Here is a 23,370-nt window from a genome sequence, read left to right on the forward strand (position 1 = left end):
AGAGCTGTGCTTTACACTCAGTTTAATCTTTGCAACAGAGCAAGGGAGTCATTTTTCTTCTTTTTTTCCCAAAGTGACGTTTGCAAGACCTGAAGTCAGTTTAACAAGGGCTTTAATATTCCCATTTAAATATAATTTCCTTTTCCAACAGAGACAGCACCAAGGCTCCCCGCAACGCCTGGGCGATGGATACTCTCTCATCTGTAACAGATCCCCACACAAGGTCATGATTTGGAGTGATCCTAAAAGAGGTTAAATGAGAGCTAAAATATTGCAAGAGAGAGATTAATAGGGAGGCATAACGAGACAGAAAAAGTGCAGAAACAGGCAGAAGTGTAAGAGGTCCAAGGAGATTTATTCTCTTTTATCATTGCCCTTCATCCAAATTGCTCTGGATGAAATGCATAGCGGTTAACATATAAAGGCCTGAAACAAGTCAGGACTTGGTTACCAGAAAAGTCACCTGCCCCTGTATCATAAAGGCATGCAGAAGGACCCAGGTTCAGCCATAGCATCTCCAAATAGGGTTGGGAAGGACTCCCTGCCTGGAACCCTGGAGAGCTGCTGCCAGCCAGGGCAGACAATACTGAGCTACAAGGACCCATCATCTAGCTGAGTATTTTACATTCAGTCATAAGCCTAGCCCAGGGGTCACCAACCTAAGGCCCATGGGCTGGAAGTGGCCCATTGAGGTTGTTTGACCAGCTCCCGAACTGAGCTGCCCACTCATGCGCTGCGCTAAACCAGCACAGTGCAGCACGGGGACTCGCTTCCACGGCGCCAAAAATCACATCTGCGCAGACGCAGACGCTGAAAATTGTGGGCAGGCGCACTCAGGCCCACGGAGGGATCTCCGCGGGACCGATCCAGCCCAGGCAAGATAAACCTTGCCGATCCCTGGCCTAGCCCTTCCTTCTCCAGACACACACACACACACCCTACACAGGGAGCATGGGCAAATAAGTCTGCAGATGGCCTCTGCCATACACAAAGCAGCAAACGTCAGTAAAGGCATAGAGGCAGTGTGGTGTAGTGGCTAGAGTGTCAGTCTAGGACCTGGGAGACCAGGGTTCAAATTCCCACTAGGGTAGGACCTTGGGCCAATCGCTGCCTCTCTGACTAACCTACTTCACAGGGTTGTTGTGGGGATTAAATATGGAGGGGTCAGAACTATGAACGCCACCCTGAGCTGCCTGGAGAAATAGGAGGGATATGAATGCATTCAATAAATAACTAAATAAACTTTTCGCACCCCGGATTTCCCTGACATAGGAACACAAGACACTGCCTTATGCCAAGTCAGGCCATCAGGCCATCTAGCTCAGCAATGTCTGCACTGACTGGCAGAGATTCTTGGGCTTTCAGATAAGGGGCTGCTCCCTTAAATGGTTTTAATTCTGTAAAGACCAAGTGTCACACCCTGGTCTTTCCCATCACTAGAATCAGTGCTAGGCTTCAGGTGGAATTGGCTCGCATTACTGTATCCATCCGAAACCCGCCTCTAAGATTTCCCCAACACAGTTCTGCTTAGGATAAATTGACAGAAGATGACGCAGGTTGTTTTCAAACACCAAGTGATGCTCTCTTGGCTTGGCAAGCCATAGACATCCTTGGTGACTCAATTTGCACAGTGAAGAACAAGTGGTGTCTCTCTCTTCCCCCCCCCCACCCGCCCAACTTGGCAGGCTGTCCCGGAGAAGAAATCCAGGATTCTGTGCCACCCAAAAGGAAAGTCAATATCTTTAGTGCTTTAGACCCGCTCCAGCAAAAGCAGAGCAGTCCAAAGGGAAGTCAAAGTTCCATCAATTACAAGGAAGGCAGTGCAAGTTCATGCACGGAAAACAAATGGAACAAAAGTGGTTCATTTTTGCTGGATTGAGCCCACTTGCCATGAAGTTGTTATTATTACCTGCATTTATATCCCACCCTTTTCTCCAAGCAGCTCAAGGTAGTGTATATGTCTTTAATCGCCACAACAACCCTGTGAGGTAGGTTATGATGCAGGATAGCGAGTGGCCCAAGACCACCCTGTGAATTTCATGGCCAAATGAAATGGCCCCTCCTTTTCTTCCAGTGTGGCCCTTTCCACGTTCAAAGGCGCAGCTTCCTACCATCTCAGAGTCGCTGATGTCATGCACCAGAAACCCATTTTCTTCCACAGCTCTCAAAATATGTATTCTTACTGTTCTTAAGTGGTTAATTATAACCAATTGTTTATCTGCATAACTACTGGGGCGGGGTGGGGGGGGAGACAGAATTCTGAGCATCTTCTATCAGAACCATTGATCTTGCAAAGCCCCCAGAGAGAAATACAATTAACCATAACAGAAGGAACGAACTCTGGCTGTTGACTGATGAGTTGCTGTATTAAGACACCCGGTTCAATTAAGCTAAGAGCTTTCTTTCATTCTTGCAGTGATGGTTCCTAAAGCAAAACAGAACGACAGCAACAAAAAAAAGCCCTCTGCATTACAATGAAACCAATGTTTAAAAGTGTATCGAAATGGTCCAAAGTACCAGGAGTATTTTAATGTGAGGTTCTAAGGCACTCGGTTTCTGCTAATGTACCCTTGCTGTAGAATATGACGGGCTGTCAACATAAAGATTTAATTTAGCATTGTTGCCTTGGCACTGTAACTAAACAACAAGGCATATAAAACTCTGGCAAATAAACAGCGGGCCAGAACCTTTCAGAGAAAAAATGGCTCATTAAACACAATCTATAGAACTAAAGTACTGGTGTCAAACAGTACGAAATTCCAGTCTCCAGCAGGGAACCTGAAACTGGATTGTCACATTGCAAGATTTTCATGGGGAAGCCATAGCTAACTGCAGACCCCGAATGGGCCCATGAAGAAAGAGGGGTGTGGAATCTAGGTTTCTAGTCCTTGTGGGGTTCTAAAATGTATGACAATACTCAGAGGAAGGGAGGGTGTCTAGTTTTTTAGGGGTTCTTCATAGCCATATGTAGAGCAAGCAACTAACAGAAGCAAAATTATTCACATGCACAAAACCCACAGACTTACAGAATGTAAGAGCATTGCTGGATGAGGCCAATGACCCAACTGGTCAAGCATCCTGTTCTGGGAAACCTGCAAATAGCACCCAAGCATAAGAACACTCTCTGCCCCTGTGGTTTCCAGCAGCTGGTGTACAGAAGCACACTGCCTCTGACAGCAGATGCAGAGCGTGGCCATTGATAGCCTTAGCCTCCTTTATGAATTGTTTAATCTTTTAAAGCCATCCAAGTTGGTGACCATCACTGCCTCCTGTGGCAGTGAGTTCCAAAGTTTAACCACGCACTGCACAAACAATTATTTCGATTTTTATCCTGAATCTCCCAACATTCAGCTTCCCTGAATGTCACCGAGTTCTAGTGTCATGAGACAACTTTGCACGATTCATTCCAGTTGCATGATTAGCCACCTTCAGGTGAAGAACTGGGCCTGAACAGCTGGAGACCCATGCCCTCATTTGTAACTCTGTCCCAAAGCAGTGGATTGCAACGTCATCAGAGCATTATGGTCTTGCATGCTGTTCGCAGAGTAGCCTGTCAGAAGTCTTTAGGAAGCCCGCAAGCAGGGCTCACGTGCAATTGTCAAAGAAACTCATTGACAGGAGAACTCGCTATTGTTCTGCTCACAGCACATGCACACTCAAGCGTGCACACCCATCTTTTTATTTCTGGTATCAGAACCTGGCTTGAGGAAACATAGAATTGTGGAGTTGGAAGGGACCTCAAGGGTCATCTAGTTCGACCCCCTGCAGTGCAGGAATCACAGCTAAAGCAGCCCTGACAGACAGCCACCCAACCTCTGTTTAAAAACCTCCAATAAAGGAGAGTCCACCAACTTCCAAGGGAGTCCATTCCCCTGTCAAACAGCTCTTACTGTCAGAAAGTTCCTCATAATGTCGGGTCAGAATCTCCTTCCTTGTCGTTTGAATCCATTGCCTCGAGTCCAGCAAGAGAAAAAAAGCATGTTCCATCTTGGACAGCCCTTTGGATAATTGAAGAAGGCTATCCTATCACCTCTCAGTCTCAGGAGGCAGGATTGTAGAGAATAACAGGGTGCAGCTGCCTGTTGTTTTGGATGTGAATACGGCATGCAAAATAAAAATGGGGGGGGGGGGATAATAGGCAGGTCACCACCATGAGAAGCAGAGTGGCATAACAGTTAGACTGCAAGCATGGCCAAACTTGGCTCGCCAGCTGTTTTGGGACTACAATTCCCATCATCCCTGACTACTGGTCCTTTTGGCTAGGGATGATGGGAGTTGTAGTCCCAAAACAGCTGGATGGCCAGGTTTGGCCATGCCTGAGTTAGAGTGTTGGACTATGACCTGGGAGACCAGGGTTTGAATCATCACTCAGTTATGAAGCTCACTGGGTGTCCTTGGGCAAGTCCCTGCCTCTCATCCTAACCTACCTCACAGGGTTGCTGTGAGGATGAAATGGGAAAGAAGGAGGACAATGTACACCACCTTGAGGTCCTTGGAAGAAAAGGTGGCATAGAAATATGATGGATGGATGAATGTGTATTTGGGGTTCTTGAGCCCCAAAAAGATAAATTACCCCCCCCCCAATTATTTTTTGAGGCTGGTCACTAAGAAACTTCTTCTAATTGAAATACTGTAACTAAGAAAAAGGAAATTGTGACTGTCAATTAGTGTACTTTGATTTGGGGTTGGGGGTCAGCAGTATCAGGATATGGCGGAGATCCTATACCCAGCCTGCCTCAGAATGCCCAGGTCCCAGCAGGAGAGCACTTGGTTCAAAGACAAGCCACTGAGCTCTGGACAAAGCCTCTTGTGTTGATCTCAACTTCTCAGCTTGAGATGTTGGTGTTTCTTATATAGCCACTAGTGTAGGAGGGAGAAATCATGCCCCCATTGACCCAGATCTCCTCCCCACTTAATAGCCCACTGCTTATATTTTTAGTGCAAAGACTAAGATCAGGGCTTCATTTTCAAAAAAAAAAAAAAAGCAGCCAGGCACCTTAACAAGACCAAATAATGCATTTTTCATCACTAGGAATATTTAAGAACTTAAATTTCCTGTGTACAAATTAGCTTTTAAATAGCAGGTTCATTCCTCTGCTGATCTCATCTGGATCCTGGATACAGAGCCTGGATTTCAAAGTGCATGAAAGGCCTCCTATGGTAAATTAGCCTCCCTGACGCTTTTCAAGCCTGTCGCTAATAAACTACTCCTAATTGGCATCGTTGAAAAATGGATTCGGGAATGGCAATTAGGTTGCTTTGATTTCTTCCACGGCAATCTTGGGGAATCAACGAGGGGTGGGGGGGAACCAGAGGGCTGGAAAGAGCCAGAGTGGAAGACAATAATTGAGACGATACACTGTAGATGCACTTTGAGTGGCCAGCAATCTTCTTTCGCTAGGGAAGGGAACGCAGCTCGGTTGGTAGCACAGACGCTCAGCATATATAAAATCGCCAGGTTTCATCCCCAGCATTTCCAATATAAAGAGCAGGGGAAAGACTGGAGGAAGCTGCAACCTGTCAGGAATAAGCAACAGGGCACTCAAACAAAACCAAGCCTGGCTATAAGGCAGCTTCAGTTCTTGTTGCCTCTTGGCAGCAGTACACTATGCCAGCCTATGCCAACCTGGTGCCTTCCCACTTGCTTTTAACCACAAATAGCCAGACAGCTCACAGGAGCAGGTTACTGGCAACATGTTAATCCTCTGCTGAGAAGCAGAGTAGTACTCCAGGGTTGTGGGGGGGGGGTCAAAGACCCGTTCCTATTCAGTGTTCGAAATTAGCCAGGCGCCAGGCACATTCTGCACCTGGCTTTCAACCCCTTGCGACCAATTAGAGATGCCTGGGCACTAGGATGGCACCTGGTATCTCCACCATCTGGGGATCATTGGGTCTGGACTGCTTTCACACAGCAATAACGCCATCCTGTAGAATTATTTCAGTTATACTTTATCGGCACAATCAGAATGAATTTCAGGAATCAAGATGCTTTTTCTGTGCAGCCTGAGCAGCAGCAGTCACCATTACAAAAAAGAGGTTGAAATGGGCCAGTATATATGTGGACTGTCACTGGATGAAGTGACTTTTATTAAGTTCTCCAAACATTTAACCTAGCTCAAGGTTGTCATCTGAACTAGCTAGATGTTTAACTGGGAATCATTCACAGTCAGTCCATCATTTGAAAAATAAGACTTTGGAGTAGTCTTGCCCCCCCAAAATGGCAACTAGACATTCCATTTTGGCGACTGAAACCTTGGTTTAAGGAGCCATTTGGCACCTAGCTTATATATGAGTTTCTAACACTGTTCCTACTTCTGCAACTGGATCTCCAGCTCCCAAGAGCTGCCCAAACAGCATGAAAGGGGACCACTTAGGAACACCAAAAACACAAAGTCCTGTGAAAATGCCTTTCCAAATTTGCAAATGAGTCACCTATTAACATTGTGACATCAGGTGATTGGCAGTCAGGTGGCACCACCCACTTTTCAAACCTGGCTCCAGGGGGGGGGCAGGCCCACTGGTCAGATCCAGTTCCCCACCCCTGTTTTAAGGAGTCACTACCTAGGCAGAAGCAAAACGGGGAAAGGGGAAACTGGAGCAAATAGCTCAGTCTGTTCCCACCCAGGGAAAGACAGGAACACCAGCATAAAAAAAGCAAGACAGTGCCAAGTCCTTGGCAGGGTCTCGTACTCTGTCTCTCATTTACTCCCTTGAAATCCTGCCCAGAGAAGGTTGGAGATGCACAAACAGCAGCCAAAACATTGCAAGCTGGAGCTCTTTCCTGCTTCTCGCTTCCTCAGTATAACTAGACAATAGACAGCAGCACTGCATGCCTTCAGAGGCAAAGAACCTGCCTGCCCACCGGGGGCATCAACAGGCACACTAGAGGGCATGACATGGGGGGAGATGGCCTGTCTGGGTGGGCTGAGGAATCATGGCAAGAGGGAGCAGCAGCTCAAGCAAAACCCAGTTCCGGGTCACCCACTTGCAGGAAGGAGGCAAGTGCCCCAAGACTGAGGACCATCAAGACACTTCAAGACAGGTTGGTGGAAGAGAATGACCAAGTAGCTTTCAAGCCCCAAGACCGCTTGGGGCCTGGGTACCCAATGCTCTCACCAATGCTGTGCTTAAAAGGTGATCCTGTGTTTTGATGCTACTTTCCTAATCTCCATCAGACAATGAGAAAAGAAATGGCATGTTGTTGCACCTCTCTCCATGCAAGAGGCCTTATCAGAGTTCAGGGGCACATTCCAGTCAGGCAAAGGAACTCAGAGAGAGCATCAAAGGAGGTTTTCTCCTCCTGAGAGTACCAAGCACTGAACAGGGGCGGCCTGGAACACAGGATTTGTCCCCAGGGCCTGAAATCTGCTACCCCTGCCCTCCACCTGCTTCTCGTTTCCACATTTGTAACCTGGGGATCAGCCAATGCTCTTCAAGGGTTTGGATTTGGCCCTGGGGTCATTTAAGATGCAGGGGCCAGGAGACCTCAATAAGAGGGGATCCCTTGCTCCTTCTCTTGGGACTTAGCAATAAAGTCCCTTTATACATCCTACTTACAGAAACAAACTTTAATCCCCAAAATACATATTCCTAAATAAATTTGCCAAGACCCACCCTTCTGAGATACAGCAGAATTTCACACCCCATTAAGTTTTAGCAAGAGCTGAACAAACGGACCTCATCTTGGTGCTGGGGTTTTTATTAGTTTCTACTCCCTGCTTTCATAATAGCAAATCCCCCACACATAAGCACAATTATTATTAATAATGATAATAATAATGATAATAATGATAATATTTTGCATCTTCTGAAAGCCTCAAATAGAGAAATTTGGAAAACTCAATTAACACAAAGTTCCTCCTCTTCCAACACAGAGGAACCCAAGGCTCCATGGGCCAGGACGATGCTATTTTCAAAACTCCATTTCCGATTAAGTGGAGTCACAATGTTCTATAGATGATCAGTTTCTGGGTTAAGTGAATGAGCATTTTACAAGCCAGCGTTTTAACTGCCTCTTGCAGCAAAGTCAGCCTTGATGGATAGGCACTCTGCAAGAATTATTCCGAAAAGCATCTACAAAAAAAAGAAAGAAAGAAAGAAAGAAAGAAAGAAAGAAAGAAAGAAAGAAAGAAAGAAAGAGAAAAGGCTTGGGTAACGTTCTTTGTTCAGGCAACATTTGTTTAAAAATACTTTCATCACCAGAGTGCCTTGGGTGGTTCTGCACAGGACATAATGCCAGTACAAAATCCAAGCCAGCCTTCACCAACTTGGTGCCCTCCAGACGTTGTCCAAAACATCTGGAGGGCACCAAGCTGGCAGAGACTAAGCTCACAAGCAGTAAATTATGCCCTCTCATCTATGGGACCACCACAAGTTAAAAAACAAATCCCTCTCCAGGCATCTTCAGTGAAGAATCCAAACTGAAAAAAAGAAATCGCTTTCTTTCAGTCTGGAACCGGCAAGAGGAGATTCTCTGTCATGAAGGTACAACTCAAGGAATTCACATACAAAAAAAGGTGAGCCCTCCCACTGACTCCCCCCCCCCCAACCAAATTTTCACACTCCAAGCCCCGAGACCAGCATTATGGAGTTTGGAGGGCAGAAAGCCGATCCAGGATTCTGCCAGTCTTTAGACACTTATGTACTCATTTCATTATTTCATGAAATTTGTATACCGTTTGACAATTTTTTTAAAAAAAGTCAACTTCATTTTGTAAGGGCGGATCCTGCACCACCACCACCATTGCCCCACTAGAGAATTAAGGAGACACAACACAACCCTTTTCACCATCCTGCGAGTGACTGGGCTGGCACCTTTCATGCTGAGGTCAGGCAAGCCCCAACCCCTGCAGTTCAAGACGTACTACCTGTTCATCCAAGCTGTCCCTGACCCTTTTACTAATAGCTTCATTATTAATAATAAACATTAATTAATGGTAACGTTATTAGCATTATTATAGGATGTAATATTATTAATAAAAGCTCCTGGTGTGCTTGACAGCAGTGATGATTTCTCTGATTTTACTGGTGATTGGTTTTATGGGATATTTACGATTCGGACGTTCTGTGAGGTGTGAAGCTGTGAGAAGCTGGAGGAGGCTTTGGAAATAAATGCCTGGTCCCGAAACACAGGAAAAGGGAGGAGACCTTGAGTGGGATATCGCTATGTTTTATTATAGTGCCAGGATGGAGATCCTGGGGCTCTCCAGGTGTTGTTGGACTCCAGATCCCATCAGCCCCTGCCAGCAGGACCAGTTGCAAAGGATGATGGGAACTGTATTCCAGCAACATTCAGAGGGCCACAGGTTCCCCATCCCTGGTGTCGTATCTGCCTGGTATGCCTTTTCGTAAAACTAAAAGCAGTGTAGAAAACTTTTCAATGCTGATGCCTCCTGTGCCCAGATTTTCAGAAGTTGCTGAGCTGTATTGGATGCCCTGCAGAATCAGGCTATTCCCTTTTCCTATCCCCCTTAAACCTTCCCCGCCAAAGGTCCATCTGACCTGGGAGGGGGAAGAAAGAAAGAGAACACAGATTGGAGGAAAAAGAACATGAATACTTTGGTTAGTTTCCTTCCCATCTGGGGAGGGCGGGAAGAGAGAAAATGTAGATCTAATCACAGTTTTTGATCATCCTTATCTTCTACAAGTGGAGGGTACATGCAATTTAAAATTAATCGCCCACACATTTCTTAAAAGTGAGATATTTTACATCTCTTGCATTTTAAGATAAAGGCAATCAAAAGACTAATTAATGCTACATTTACTGCTACAATGATAGAGCATTGTCTTAATTTGACTACATGGTAAGCTAGCTGTAGCGAACAGATAAAAAAGTCCTTTCAATCCCAAGATGCAAACATATCCTGTTTTGACAGGCCGTCTTTGTCTGAGAGCATTGATAGTTTTGCCATTACTTGACACCAGACGTCAATGAGTCTATTTTCCTCTTAATGCACACGGACGGCTCCCTTAACGTGACTGGAAATTACGCCGAGACCTCAACCGAGAGTTTTTAGGAGCAACTGATTAAGTGAAATGCCCTCTCCCTCTCCCCCACCCCAAAGTACAACGAAAGATTCTCTGGGGAGCTGTAGACTTTCACAGACTCCAAGAGCTATAATACAGTATCCTTTGGCATTCTCTATATAATACCAGTGAACCCAGTTCTCCGAAAGGAGATCTTTAGGGGAATTCTAAGGTGTACAAATTTTCGCACACAACACTGCAAAGAGAGAGAATGTAAAAAACAGTGCAAAGACGAGTCAGCATGTTCAGTGAGCAAGGAAAGCTGACTGGCTGCTGGAAGGAGGAGCGGAATGGAGTGTTCAGGAGAGGGTATGGCTGGCTGAGTAGAAGCCTGAACAGGAGTACTCCATGCTGACACCTTTTGCTGTGACTTCCATCTTCAGGCACCAAAAACCAAGTTCCTCAAAGCAATCCAAATATTTTTATTTCAACAAACCAAAGTCTTGGGTACTTTATTTAAGTCCAACTGCAGGTGCAATGATTTATTTTTAAAACAGTTTGCTATCTTTTTTTTTTTAACCTTTCCATCTAGGATGGACACTGAGTCCCGTCTTGGCCAGTCAACCCCATGAACACAGGAAGCGAACTTATACAGATTCAGACTTTTGGCCCAGATAGGTCATAGCCTACCCTGGCTGGCAATGGCTCTCAGGGTTCCAGACAGAGGGTAACCCCAGCCCTGCCTACAAAAATGGGGGGTTGAACCCAAGACATGCTGAGCAAACAAAAAACAAAAAGGATTTGCTGTGCCACAATGCAAAGGAAAGAGGTTGCCTCACCCTGCCTTGGCCACAGCAGAGGCCAAACCAGAGACCATTTCATGACAAAGGTAAACCCAAGCTGCCCACACAGTTTAAGGAAGTTTTTAATCTGTGACATTTTAATGTATTTTTAATCTTTGTTGGAAGCCGCCCAGAGTGGCTGGGAAACCCAACAAGATGGGCGGGGTAAAAATAATAATTACTATTATTATTTACTCTACGCCCAGCAGAACTACAGACAATCAGTTGGACATATTTTAGGAAATGTGCATTTGTCTCACTTCTAGCTGCATGCTTAAAATGCATTTGGCAAAATGCCCAGGGGTACAACTGTTGCCTTTGTGACCCCATGGACCAGAGCACGCCAGGCACGCCTATCTTCCACTGCCTCCCGCAGTTTGGCCAAACTCATGCCAGTCGCTTCGAGAACACTGTCCAATCATCTCATCCTCTGCCGTCCCCTTCTCCTTGTGCCCTCCATCTTTCCCAACATCAGGGTCTTTTCTAGGGAGTCTTCTCTTCTCATGAGGTGGCCAAAGTACTGGAGCCTCAACTTCAGGATCTGTCCTTCTAGTGAGCACTCAGGGCTGATTTCTGTAAGGATGGGTAAGTTTTATCTTTTTGCAGTCCATGGGACTCTCAGGAGTCTCCTCCAGCACCATAATTCAAAAGCATCAATTCTTTGGCAATCAGTCTTCTTTATGGTCCAGTTCTCACTTCCATACATTACTACTGGGAAAACCATAGCTTTAACTATACGGACCTTTGTGGGCAAGGTGATGTCTCTGCTTTTTAAGATGCTGTCTAGGTTTGTCATTGCTTTCCTCCCAAGAAGCAGGCGTCTTCTAATTTCGTGACTGCTGTCACCATCTGCAGTGATCATGGAGCCCAAGAAAGTAAAATCTCAGACACGACTGAATGACTGAACAACAACAACAACTGTTGCCAGCCCTACCAATAGGCAAAGTGAAGCGCTGCTTCAACGGCCAGCTTTTGTAGGTTGAACTGAGGGTCTGGTGAGTCCCTTGCCTCGGGTAGCAAAATGTCTTTGGCTCTACACACTATACAGAAAATTCTAAAACACACCAGAATCTACAGAAATCTTGGGGCCGCCCCAGTCTCTCCTCACAGGACAAGGCAGAGCTGGAGATGAAAAGCCTTTCCCCTTTCTTCTGGATTCACAGCAAGACAGAAGTTGAGTCAATCTCCTGCACCACACCTTGCAGAAGGAAGAGAGGCGGCAGAAAAGGCAGTGTGGTGTAGTGGTTAGTGTGTAAGACTAGGGCCTGGGAGACCAGAGCTCAAATCCCCACTCAGTCACTCACTGGGTGACTTGGGCCAGTCACTGCCTCTCCGTCTAACCTACCTCACAGGGTTGTTGTGGGGATTAAATAATGGGGGGGGGGGAACCATGTACACTACCTTGAGCTCTTTGGAATAAATAATTCTTGAACATGATGTCCAGGGTGCCAAATCATGGCACGTCCCATTTTTGTGTATAGGCTTTTCTCCTTGGCTGCCAGCATTATCCATTTTTATGAAGGTTACCTGATATTTATTTCTGCTCCCTTCTCCCCACCACCACCACCAAAGGAGAGCTACTCCCAAAGTATAAACAATCCACTCCAACAACAAAGAATAATCCACCTTAAACTGATCAAGTTAATGGTCTTCATCCTTACTAAATAATTCACCTCCCACCTTCTTATTGCAATGACTTAAGAAGAAACCCCCAAGTTATTAAATCATTAACCATCTCACTTTCCACGCTGTGACATCTTGTGTCTCTCCTCACAAGACCCCACAGGCTACTGGGGTGGGGGGTGGCAAGAGAGAAGAGAGATTAAATTTGTGCTGCAAGTTTCACTTTCAGGCAAATTTCTACCTTTGACATGCAGTGCAAGCAATTCCGTCGAGATAGTTATTTGCAAACCATCACTTGTGAAATCCTATTTTCTAGACTCCCACTATCAGTGGGAGATTTTCCAGAATTATTGCATATATTCAGAGGAGGTTCACTGGGCTTATGCTACAATGGGTCTGCTCTAAATTTGACGGATGCTGGATATCACCTGAGATAGTCTTATTATTATTATTATTATTATTATTATTTATTATTTATACCGCGCCCATCTGGCTGGGTCTCCGCGGCCACTCTGGGCGGCCTCCAACAAATACTAAAATACAATACAAAGTCACAAATTAAAAACTTCCCTAAACAGGGCTGCCTTCAGGTATTTTCTAAATGACAGGTAGTTGTTTATCTCTCTGACCCCTGATGGGAGGGCGTTCCACAGGGCGGGCGCCACTACCGAGAAGGCCCTCTGTCTGGTTCCCTGTAGCTTTGCTTCTCGCACTGAGGGAACCGCCAGAAGGCCCTCGGTGCTGGATCTCAGTGTCCGGGCTGAACGATGGGGGTGGAGACGCTCCTACAGGTACACAGGACCGAGGCCGTTTAGTTATCATTGTTTTAGCTGGATTTTTAAAGTTGGTAAGCCAACTACAGCACTTACGTCAAAGCATAAATTACATTGGAGTGGCACTTATTGAAGGACTCTGGAACAATCAAACTCAGGCAAATACATTTGGGTTTTACACATTTTCTTTCATTTCATTTCTCTTCTTCGTTAATGTTTGGGTGGGTTTTTCTTGTACCTGATCTTAACTATTTGAACATTTAAGAAAAAAAAAACCCCACTGAGGCTCAGCTGGGGAATGACAAGCCTAACACTATTTGAAATACAAATTCCAGTGTGTAGTGCAGGCATGTCAAAAGTCCGTTTCGGGGATTTAATCCAGCCCCAGTGGCGGTATATGTCCTGGGGTTAAATCCTTAAAATAAAATAAAAAACCCAACAGCTTTGGGGTTAAATCCTTTAAAAATCTGGCCCTCTTTGGAAAATGTTTGGGTATCCCTGGTGTAGTGTGTTTGTCTATGTATATCTTGCTGCCTTTGTGTCCATGTTATGCTAACATACCTTCAGCAACATTCTACTTCCAGGAATTTCACAAGCTTCGGGAATCCCAAACACCAGGTATTTAACACAGAAATAACTGTCACACTTTGTTCACCTGCTTTCTACAGAGCATCTACATGGTCACCCAAATCCTCATCGTCCTGTTACTTTCCCTAAAATTATTCCTTTTCAAACCTCCATTATTATTATTATTTTAGGGAAGAGTAGCACAAACTCCACAGGTGTAAAAAAAAAAAACCCTCTTCGCGTTATCCTTCATCTTTTTTCAAAAGGCAGGATTTTATATATGCAGCGAGTTGTCAGGTTGGTGAAGCTAGAATCACTGACAGGCCATCACTATTAGCTTTTCGCTTGGTACCATTTAAAAAAAAACCCCAATCTTTTAATTAAAGCTAGAATGCTTTTTTGGCTATGCTTTTATTAACATACTGTATTTGTATAATAGCCCCCAAAGGCTGTTTTTAAAAAATGATTTACTACTAGCTACCACCCTTTCTGGTGGCAGCAATTAATGTTTGTTTGTTTTTATCGAATCTACAGATTTTCCTAGAAACATGGTTCTTCTCCGGGCTTAAATAATTCAGGATTGAACTCAGCCACTTCCAGGCTGCCGCTATTTTACAGATGAAATTCAGTTATGTACCTCTCACCACCAAAGGAGCACAAGCGAACAACAGAGAACCTGCACAAACCATGCTGACACCAAACCCTACATATATTAAGTAAAATAGAAACATCGTCACCCCACCCCACCCATCTCCCCATCCCACCCACCTCTTTCCCCCTTTTCTTCCTGATGTCTCAACAAACGAAATTGATTTGTAAAAATGTTACACATGGAAAAAATACGAGAGAGACATTGCACTACATTTGTAAATCAAGAAAATCTTTAATAAAAAAATACTTCCAAAAAAATTAAATTCAGTTATGTACCACCACATTTGGGTTGTACAATTAAAGTGAATGTGGTCCTCTTGCAAAACAATCCCACTTCCACACAAAAAAAACCAAACAGCCTTCTTTCTGTAAGGAAAGTAACGGGGAAATGTACCGGAAAACATGGGAGAATAATTGCTTGACATGGTATGGTATAACCTTCGCGCAAACAATTCAGAATGAATGCTCCGTAAACATCCGGCATTGTTTAACCTCTGCACAAACTTTGTGAAAGCAGGTTAAGTATGAATGCTCAAAAATGTGGCCTGGAAGGGCAAATCATCAACATGTCATCAGTTATAGACAGTCTTGTCAGCCATAAACCTTTCAGTCTATCCTATTCTTAATTGCTTTTAAAAGACTCTGTATTCACTTTTTGCATGTGACTTTTGTTATATCATTTAATTTTAATACACTGAGCGATTAAACAAAACAAATTTCTATTATTATTCTTTTCAAAGCTGTCCCTAAAACTGTTTGACTTTTTGAATATAATTAAAGCAATTGAGCAATAGTTCATAAAATATGTGATTTAGTGGGAAATGATGTAATTTTATACTTTAAAAAAAAGCTTGGCTTAAGTTACCTTCAACTGATACAAAAAAGTGTTTTAAAAATGGCTGCAGTGTGAATTGTACCTTCCCTGTCCACATGTACCACCCAGTGGGATGAATAGACATCTTTTAAAAAAAGTCAAAAACCCACAGCATGGAAAGTCAACTGCAATTCCACATGTATCTGACAGAAATAGAGCAATGGCTGTGCCCCTACACCATCTTAGAAATAAATCTGGAATGTTTCTAGATCTCAAAGTGCAGCACAAAAGGGAAAGCCACCAACACAGAGCTAACGAAAGACTAAAGGGTGACTCTACTTCCATTTGAGAACAACAAGGAGGGAGGTTAGACCATGATGCAGATCCAAATAGATGTTCTGCTCTGGTACCTAAAAGGGGCCCAACTCAGTTTTGCAGAGGCTAAGTCAACTTTCAGTTGGAAGCCCCAATGCCAATCAGACCAAGATGGGCATAGGATCCTTTGGAAAGAAGCTCTCTTATCCTTGCATGAGACCAGAGGCGTACCCCAGGGGTTGGCAAAACCAGACCCCGCCAGGAGCACAGGCCAGGGTGTGTATGTGCAAAAATCACCTCTCAAACTATGGAATGTATGATGTGCATGCAACTGCTGTCGTCGTGAGATCAAACACAGGAGAAGCTGCCCGTCCTTCTTCTGCCCATCCTTCTTGTACCATGGCACCAAGGCATGCAATAATTTTTAATTTTATTCTTTTGCCCTTCCTTCTTGCCTCAACCTCACTCTGGATGCATTAAGTACTTGGGTCATGTAAAATGTATTTTCTTCAGGGGTAGGAACTGATACAGCTCCTTGCCAAGGGTGTAAGGAACCCTAGGTATGCCTCTGCATGAGACTGCAGTGATGATAGCAGAACACAGGTGGAAAGGAGACCAGGGCAACTTTAACCAAACTGGTTCCCTCCCAAGATTTTGGAAAGCCACTCCCATGGGGCTGACCAAAGCTGCAGTCCGAAGCATCTTTTGACAGAAAGAGGGCTTTTGAATTCATACTGATAAGAAATGGCACATCCACTAGGCCACCCACAGCCTCAATGACCTTGACAAGGTCAGTGCCCTTTAGAGTTATCTGCTTTGGAAGCAGAGGATTTCACACACAATCCATCCCAGATTTCCATTCAAGATTAAGCACATGGACATTTCCTCTCTCCCTGACACCCCTTTCTTCCACTAGAAGTACAGTGGTACCTCAGGTTAAGAACTTAATTCATTCTGGAGGTCCATTGTTAACCTGAAACTGTTCTTAACCTGAGGTACCACTTTAGCTAATGGAGCCTCCCGCCGCTGCCAATTTCTGTTCTCATCCTGAAGCAAAGTTCTTAACCCGAGGTACTATTTCTGGGTTAGCGGAGTCTGTAACCTGAAGCGTCTGTAACCCGTGGTACCACTGTATCAGTCAGTTACATTCCTACGCCATCCATTCTCTATGGCACTCAGCATACAGCAACATGTTTAATCTCTGCGAATGAGATTGGACCAGTCACCGTTTTTTGCAAGCTCCATGAAGACTATGGATCTGCCCACCCTCAGGCTATCAGGGGCAAATGGACCACAGGCTGGTCCTCTGCTGCAGAGTTCTCTGGGAAAGGCAGATAACTAACAAACAAACAAAAACATTTAAGGCCACCCTACACTTGGGAGAGATTTCTGACCAGCCCAAAGCTGAGCAGAACATGAGACCCTCCCGCACATACCCCAAATCCTCTGGCAAGTCAAGAAGCATTGGGAATGTAGGGGGACATCCTTCACACATCCATCAGACCATTGGCCAATCTAGCTCAGTACAGTCTACACTGACCGAAAGCAGCTCTCCAGGGCTTCAGACAAGAGCATTGTCTTCCCCCCCCCCCCGGTGCCTAGAAATACCAGGTGCCCTGCCATCAAGTACAGCCCTACACCATCCTGGACCCTGAAATGAGAGGTCACAACATGGTAGCAAGGAGCAGTGTTCAAAATTACCCAGGTGCCAGGCACATTTTGCTATCGGCGCAGGTCCAATTGCGACTACATGGAGATTTCTGGGTGCCACGCTGGCAACCACACTTTAAAAACCTCTGCCATAGTCCATAGTTAATTCCATTTCCACTGCGTGTGCTTCTCCTCCTTGCATACTGGGACAAGTGAATTGTTAAGAGCAAGCTACAGTCAAGCAATGTAGTTGAGATCATAGAATTGTAGCATTGGAAGGGACCCCAAGGATCATCTAGCCCAACCCCCTGGTGAAGAGACATTCTTTCGTGTCAACCACAAACCTAGGTTTAAGGTGCCATTTTGCATCTAGCTTAAATAACTGAGTTTCTAACACTGGCAAGGAGGCTTTACGGACGGCAAATCTGAACTAAGGACACAGCTCCAAGGACTGTTCAAATTGCAGGCTGTGGTTAATTCAGACACTTTGGCAGGAAAAGTTGCCCGTCACATGGCTGGAAGCTACTCAGAAACGGTACCTTATGCAGAGTCCTCTCCACAGGTGAGGAGCTTGTAGCTTTCTAGTTGTTGCTGGACTCTGCATTCAGAGCAGCGGTCAAGGCTGATGGGGAGATGAAGCACATCAAACATGTGGAGAGCCACACATTTTCCTGTTCTGCACTCGCAGTATGAAATTGGGAAGGAGGGGGTGAAGAAAAAGAAGCATGGGAGGGGGCTCGGCAAAGTCAATGCAGCCTAAATAGTAATAATTTAATTACAATGGGAAAGTTTGATTTATTCCATTTGACAGAGCTTTAAAATGTGACAGAGGTCTTAGTGTTCATTGGCCATGCCAGATAGCTCTTGCAGCACATTGACCAGAAAACCAGGAAACTGGAAGCAACTGAGAAACAAGTTTGTACTTCCACACCTATAATTGCAAGGACCAGAGAGATGCTGGGAAGAAGCTGGAGAGACTTCCGAGGCAACCCCGGTTCCTCTAGCTGTGGCCCCAGCTAGCGCCTCGCTCTGCATGCGAGGATGCAGTAACTTTCAAATTTAATCTGGATTTGATGGGAAGGCTGCCTGCAAGGTGGGGCTCCAAAGTACCTTTTGCATAAGGGGCTGCCGAAAGCCTGGGGTCAGTTCCACCACATGCCTCGCATGCATGCGGGGAGGGAAGACTTCAGGCTTGCAGGACCAACTTCTCTCTTTTTTTATACCATAAAGTCCACCAGCCCGAGCCAGGTGCAAAATAGCAGCTCACACAGGGCAGACTTACACTAAGAATCCAGGCACATGGTCTGCCCAGGAATCGGTGATCAGCACTAGCAACCAAAAACAAACATTCTTCCATGCAAATTCCAGGAACTTTTTAGCTGATGTTATTGTTAGACAAGCTGGGAGTCAGAAATCTACTGCAAAACAACCAGAGATGTCCATCAGTTTTCTGACCTACAGTACAAGACAACAGGAGGAAAAGTTTCCCGGGGGGAGGGTGCCCATCATGCCTTAACCACCAGAGTCCATGGCTGGCATGGTGCAGTGAAGTTCTGGCTTCCCCACATTACAAGGAAGCCTGGAGGTACCTGCTCACTTTATAATTCCATACTATTTAAAGCTCTGGTATTCTGGCCAAACACACACAGGGAAAGTGTACCCAACTCACAGCTTTCATCATACGAACTAGCCCAACTCAGGACTGCTACCATTTGAGAAGCCGCCCCAGAGATTTCGAGAGCTCTGAAGCCAGAAGTAGCAATTATATATTTCTCCCACATCCTTTTGCCTCATTCTGACTTCTTTTTTTTCCAAAGCAACCTATGAGCACTCTAAATATTATATTTAAAAACAGCTGCTCAAGCCACAGCCAGACACTCATTTTGTAGCAGCAAAGGCACAGGAACAATTTCACACATTTAGATGAGAGGTTAGGAGGAGCTGTGCTCCTAACAGAGAACGGCAGTTTGTGAAAACGGCTTTTAAAAGCTCTATTCAGAATTCCATTAGGAACTGCCTAGTTTCAGGGAATCATAATTTTGCTGAGTAGCACATTTGCTTTAAGACATAGAACGATAATGGTCGCTTAAAGCATAATGAAGACAAATTTGTACAACAAGCCCATTTGGGCATTGTGTGTGTGTGTGGCTTTTGTTTTAGAAGCAGCTGAAAATGTCCCCAAGTGAAGCAGGTGGGTGTTCGGGGGGGGGGGAACTATTATTTGCTTTCCACCTTTGTATCAGCAAAATCTCTTAAAACTTATTTAAATTTATAAAACAGCATTCAGCTATCTGATTTTCCCCGGGGCAATCAAAACCATCACATTCCATTCCATTCTGAAACATAGAGAGACAAAAATTGCCTCCTCCAATCCATTTGCAAAGTTAATCTCTGAATGTGAACGAAAGATGAGCAAACAACTTTTGAAAAGCACCTTTGCAAAAAAAGTTAGTAGGGAGTGCTTTTTTGGGGTGGGGAGGGGGTAAATGAAACTTGCATTTTGAAGTACAACTTCTTCTATCCAGGACAGGTACAAGTAGCAAAAAAAAAAAAAACCTCAGAGGTTTGTACTGTAATAGACCCCACTTTCACCTGCCTACCATCAGAATAGTTGCATCTGCTCCATAAATTACTTATCCATGCTAATATCCAACTACACAGCAGGTGAACAGCACTCAACATGCAACACATTCCTTCCAATTCAATATGACGAAGCTTCCGTCAGTGCATTCGCTCCATTGATTTCTCCGCTAATATACACTTTTGATGGCGATACAGTCCCATAAGAAGACTTGAACATGCCTCATGCATAAGATCACAAACTTCATCTAACTAGCATCATCTCTAGTCACTAAAAGTAAATTACAGCTCCATATCCAGAGATGGGGAAATCAAGCCCAGCTATCGTAGGAGTGCGAAGGCGGGGGCAAAGGTTTGTGTGATCTTGAGTAGGCACCCCAACCTCTTATCTTTTTTTTCCCCAAACAAAAAGCAAACCAACAAAAGCATACCATCTCCTCTGTGCCAAGAGGTTCCATTGCAAGAAATTACCGGTAAGCCTCACAAGTTAGCATGCTTCCTGGGACATCCAGGGAAGTCTACATTTGTGGGAATATCCTCGCTGGAAGCAAACCAAAGGCACAGACATGCAGGCTCAAGTGATTTCACTGACATAGTTCACTTCTGAGTGCAACTCTCCCCACTCTACCTCCAGCTTTGGGAAGTGGGCTGGTGATTTTTTTTTTCCCCTTCAAGAGTTCAGGATGCAAACAGCTGCCTTCCTACAGCTGTGAAAAGTGAAGGGGCAGCGGGGGGGGGGGGGGAAGTTAAATCAAGAGTTTCCTTACGTCTTTGGCTGGCTGCCGCGAGAAATCCTTTTGCATCCTCCACCACAGCTCCAGAGACTGCAAGCAGAGCCTCCTTAAAGGGCAGTTTCGAAATGGATCCCCTCTCTTGCTACCTCAAGAGCCGCCCTCTCCCTCAAAACCGGCTTCGCGCTCTCTCAGCTGCCACCTCGCAAGTAATATGTTAATAGATTATTGCAATCAACTGCTGCAAAAGGAAAGGGAAAAAAAACCACCCAAAGAGAGAGGCTATCGTTCCTCCCAGATATGAGCTATGCTCTGCAGGCTTGAAAAAGCAGCAGGCTGGGTTTGGACAGCCTCCAGCCAGCAAGCTCCAATTTGCCAAGACCCCCCCGCCTCCTCCCCTTTTCCATCAGTATTGCCACCCAATTCCCCCTCCCCACCACAGGCCTGGCCCGCAATGTCCCTCCCACTCAGTCACCCCCAGGGAAACCCCATTCATCAAGCGCTAGGGCTGATGCGTGGAGTGAATGTGGAGCAGGGAAAAACTGCAGGGCTTTGGAGCATGTTGGAGTGGAGGAGGGGGGGGGGGACGGTGAGAGATCAGAAGTTGATCTTTAACAAGGAGCAAGAAATTTGTGGGTTGGGGGGGGGGGGGGGTCCTCGAAACTGTTCTTCTGCATACAGGGAAAGCCACAATTTTCTGGAAAGCAAAAACCCATCTCACACATCCCCAAGGCTGTTTTTTTGGTGGGGGGTGGGTCTTGGGAGCAGACATAGGACTGGGATGAATGGAATAGGGGAGCGATCTTCTGGATGGAAGAAAAGAGGGGCTTCTCCCCCCCCCCACACACACACGTTGCATCCTTGTGTTTTGCTTAGGGCTGGGGGGGGGGGGTTACGGGGTATGCCACAGGAGAAATAGCCAACTCCACCCTAGAATTCCTGGTAAACAGGATTACATTCCCGCACACGAAACGAAGACCCTAGTGCAGAAAACGTGCTGCCTAGTGAGAGGGGCTCGCCCTGCACCATCGACCTCGGCAAAGGACGGGTCGAGAAGGCGCCCGAGGGGTTATCCGGTTGCCCACTTAAGCGTCCAAAGAGAGAGAGAGGCAAGGGGAAATATTTTTGGTCTCTTGCTCGCGGTCAGTCACACAAATAGCTTGCAAGAAAAGAAGCCCTCAAAGGGGCTAGGAACTTGAAAACCAGTTGGGGGCGGGACTCCCTAACTCGGGTTAGGGTTAGTATTTCTCCACGAACACGCTCTCCGCCCCGGATCCACACCTTTCGCGTTATAACCCTATTGTCCGTGGGGTGAGGGGAGGGGGACGCAACAAAGGACCCACTGCCACCCCCACAGCCGTCGACATCCAGCAACTGCCCCACTCGCCCCTCAAACGCCGAGCGACCACCCGGAGGCAGCCATGGGCCCAGCGCACGCAGAGAGGAGGCGAGAAGAACGGAAGTCTGCATGCGCTCAGGAGCACGCTTGTTGTTGGCGTCCTCCTTCGCCGGATGCCGGAGCGGAGCAGCAGCGACGCCAAGCCCGCCTCGGCGGCACCTACCTGAGGAGAAGGGAGCGTCTGCCTGGAGCGGCCGGGCGAGAGGAGCCGCACCCCGGGCTGGGACCGTTTCGCTGCTTCGCTGGATGGCCAGGGCTCCGCGCTCCTTACCGGCGGCTCTTTGGCTCTGTTGGGAAAGTTGCCGCGGCCGCACGAGCGCCTTAAGCCCGCCTCCCAGCAAGACGGGGCGGCCCGGAGGGCGGAGACTCAGAGCCGGACCTCCCCTCAGCTCCGCCCCCACAGGAGGCGAGGGGAAGCGAGGCTCCGGCGTCTCTGAGCCAAGTGCAGAGCGCCTCTTTCTCCCAATCTCCAGCAACGCCCACAGCAAAACCTTCTGGGATTGGGGGGGGGGGGAGGATATTCTTAGACGTTGGCTGGGTCCCCGTCTGTTGACTGCTTCTCCGTTAGGAGTCGAGAAGAGAAACCGGGGCGCCTCTGAGCATGTGCAGAGTGCATTTCCGTTCCCACTGGGCAGTAAATTTGCAGCAAAACCCAAATGATGGTGGCGGTGCGAATGTAAACCTCGCGGGGAGGGCCTCAGAATGCCGAGGAGATGTCCACTCTACCGACCGAGCAGAAACGCGGCCCATGTTTTTTTCCTGGGGGGGGTGGGGGGTCAGCATCTCTCCTGCACGTGTCTAGGTTCACGGGGTAGCTAAAGGCAACTTGGATATGTATGAAGCCTCTTTGGAAAGGGGCAGTTTCAGGTACTGCTGGGGACAGGGAAAGCGGGGCATCCGGCCAGCTCTGTTGGAAACGGGGGAATGGGGTGCCTCAGGGCAGGACTTTGGAGGCAGAAGTCCATGACCCAATTCATGGGAACAAGCAGGACACACACCATACACAGCAGGGCTAGGAGACCGAATTTTGGAGGAAGTAAAGCAATAGGCATTCCCATCCAAACAGCCCCCTTCACCCCAGTAAGACTATTGGGTTGCAGCCAACACTTGACCTACTCAAAGTTGACCAATTGAAATCAATGGGCATGCAGTCCTAACCAGTCTACTCAAAAGGAAGTCCTGTTGCCTCCAATGAAGCTTACACCCAGGTAAGTAGGGTTAGAATTGCACTTGCATCCATTCATTTCACTGGGTCTACTTTGAGTAGAAGTAATGTTGGATGCAGCCTTTACCCCTGCCTCTTCAGTCTGAACCAATACTGTCACAGGTGACACATAGCACTTTTTCTGCACTTGTAATGAACATTTTAGGGTGGCAGCACTTACACTTTGGAACTCCCTGCCTATTGACATTAAGCAGGCACCTTCGATCATTCTTTTTGGGTACTGCTGTAAGCAAT

General features: G+C 46.3%; 1 protein-coding gene across 1 annotated transcript in view; it reads right to left on the reverse strand.

Annotated features, from left to right (window-relative positions):
• The window catches only part of MEGF11 (multiple EGF like domains 11), a 318,441-nt gene extending 296,336 nt beyond the window's left edge, over positions 1–22,105 (reverse strand). Inside the window, exon 1 of the mRNA XM_033167284.1 lies at positions 22,075–22,105. The gene's annotated coding sequence lies outside the window, so the exon portion shown is untranslated. The remainder of the gene's footprint in view (positions 1–22,074) is intronic.
• Between the last annotated feature and the right edge of the window lie 1,265 nt (positions 22,106–23,370).

The sequence above is a fragment of the Lacerta agilis genome, chromosome 13 (genome assembly GCF_009819535.1).
Source record: "Lacerta agilis isolate rLacAgi1 chromosome 13, rLacAgi1.pri, whole genome shotgun sequence".
NCBI classification, from domain to species: domain Eukaryota; kingdom Metazoa; phylum Chordata; class Lepidosauria; order Squamata; family Lacertidae; genus Lacerta; species Lacerta agilis.